General features: G+C 36.2%; 1 long non-coding RNA gene across 1 annotated transcript; it reads right to left on the reverse strand.

Annotated features, from left to right (window-relative positions):
* Positions 1-632: 632 nt before the first annotated feature.
* LOC119660123 lies at positions 633-1,053 on the reverse strand. The gene is made up of 2 exons (XR_005250400.1): positions 997-1,053; positions 633-821 (listed from the first exon to the last, which is right to left on the reverse strand). It is a non-coding gene; the product is annotated as an uncharacterized LOC119660123 (long non-coding RNA).
* Between the last annotated feature and the right edge of the window lie 1,672 nt (positions 1,054-2,725).

Here is a 2,725-nt window from a genome sequence, read left to right on the forward strand (position 1 = left end):
AAATTCGACGTAAAAGGATGTAATTCACTGCATGCGTGAGCGTTCACAGTTCCCATCTTTCTACCAAATTGGGTGTCAATCGCTATAACCGTCTCCGAGAAAAATGCGTGTGACGGACAGACAGACAGACAGACAGACGGACAGACAGACAGACAGACAGGCAGACGGTAAACCGATTTTAATAAGGTTTTGTGTTTACACAAAACCTTAAAAAGGACTAGGGAGAATTAGATTCTTCTTGAATGGAATTTTAATATTTCACTGGAATTTCAATTATTCTCGTTAATTATGACGTCAACATCTTATTTGTATGGCTTAGAATGCTGTTAATTAGCACGGAATTGATAAGTTTGAACTGCTATAACTTTCCCACTAATAGTTGGATTTTCATGAAACTTGGCAGGTGTATGCTGTCCTCTATGTCGGTGCAAAATTTAGTACTCTACATTTAGTACATCGAATCGATTTTAATAAGGTTTTGTTTTACACAAAACCTTAAAAATGATTATTTTCATTTCATTCATATTTAGATGCTTCAGGTATAAAAGATTTTATGTCTCCGTTGTCCCGCGTGTAGATAGTAAAATATTCAAATATGCGCTATATTTTAAAGAGCCATTTAAACAAAATAATTAATCTGAAAAGCACTGTATTGATAATAGTCAACCTTATAGGCTCCTCATTATTCACAAATGTGGCGAAGTTAATTTACAACAGATACAAGCAAGGTGGAATACCGAAAGTTCGGTGCTTCAGGTTAAATGTTTTGTGTTCATCTCATATGAACAACTCTCTATACACGTTTTTCCATCCGCACATAGCTAAAAATATAAAATATTCAAACTACATGATACACATGTATGTACAATACATATCAAAGGTATATGTAAATATTATGTTCAACCTAAAGAAACAAACACGCCATCTAATTTATCTAACGCAAGTTGGCGCATTTTTACTTTACTTTATGCGCGAAAACATATGTTACATACGTACCCACATGTCCAACTTATTGAACACTACCCGTAAACTCCATTAGCATATATATATACATGCATGTACCAGTAATTGATACTGACATTCAAATAACTAAAAATAGCTAAAAAAGAGATACGTAAATTACTGCATGGACCTCGCCGTTCAGATAAGTTTACTTTATATGATGATGATGTTGTGGTGGCACATTGGAGGCGCGAACCTAGGCCCCAGTATGAATTCGCTTTCGCCGCTGCATTCAATGGCCATAATAACAGCTGACGGACTGACAATAATGCCATTTGTCAACACTCTCATTCTAGACTCTAGTCCGGTCCCCCGACCTACAAAAAAGTGATAACAGTAATGTGTATTAAACTAATTTGTGGGAATTTAGTTTTAAGTATAATTTTCAAATAAATAGAAGTGAATTTTAGTCTCGCATCATAGTTTATCATTCTTCTAGTAAAGAACAACAAGCCGTCCATATCCTGCAGATATCACTCAAATGGTCATGAAAGGATCATCCTGAATTTGAACTGCCTCAAACTCCACCGAAGAAGGAAAGATCTGGATCCTCAGAGCACCATGGAGAACCTTACCTGGGGAAATAAATAATTAGGGATGCAGCATCAATCAGCGTCGTAACTTAGAGAAAGGAAATTTACTACATGAAACTTCATATGGGGAAAACGGTTTCTCCAAAACCGCATACACGTCTTAGAGTGGAATAAATTTACGTGAAATACAGTAAAACAACTTTCAATAACTTTGTTGATAATAGCTAGATTGCGTTCAGGAATTATATTCTATATTATGGCCTATACTGTCACTAAATTTTATACTTCTAGAATGAATTTAAGGAGAGGTTTCAAATAAATTTCTAAAACATGGTAATGTACTATTATTAACTTTATTGAGGCTTACATTTTATATAGAGGCATCACTGCAATTTTTTCTGATTTTTCGGTTAGATAGGGTCTGAGAACGAGACCTGCTTCACTTTTCCAGGTCACATTTTGAGCCCACACTCTCCTATGTTTCACCCAATATATAAAAATTAAGAAAGTTTCCAAAAATTACTAATCGTTAATTTAATATGCCACACTACCATGTTTCATGAAACAAATCTTACACCCCCTTTCGCATGTTCCCCCTTCAAATCCAAGGCAAAATAGCGCCACTTGCTATATGTAAAGGGATTCACGGATCACACGTTCTCACCAAATTTCATGACAATTGGTTCAGCCTTAAAAAGGGCTGGAGGGAAGTAAATTCGTCATGAATGGAATTTCAATATATCACTCGAATGTCAATTATTTTCGTTAATTATTACATCAGCATCTTATTTGCATGGCTTAGGATGCAGTTAATTCGCACAAATTTGATAAGTTTGTACTGCTATACCTTTGACACTAATAGCCGGATATCCATGAAACTTAGCATGCATATGCACGGTCTCTTTTTACACAAAACTGTAAAATGCTGCATATTAGCAAAATAAATTTCTGCTCAGCTTGTTACCTGACAAACCAAACGGAATGTTGCACATACCACGGACACTACAATTGCCCCCGCTTTTCGTCCAAATCATAGAGTCTCTTACGTGCCTCGTTCCGCAATGAGTGCTTTGATGAAATGGTCTCATCTCGCAGAATTGTACGCTTTCCCGATGTTACCACTCATATGTTCGTAACATTTTCCTCCGCCAAAAGGTTTCCTGAACCACTTCAGTCGCCTTAACTGCTGA

Source organism: Hermetia illucens, chromosome 6 (assembly GCF_905115235.1).
Source record: "Hermetia illucens chromosome 6, iHerIll2.2.curated.20191125, whole genome shotgun sequence".
Classification (NCBI taxonomy): domain Eukaryota; kingdom Metazoa; phylum Arthropoda; class Insecta; order Diptera; family Stratiomyidae; genus Hermetia; species Hermetia illucens.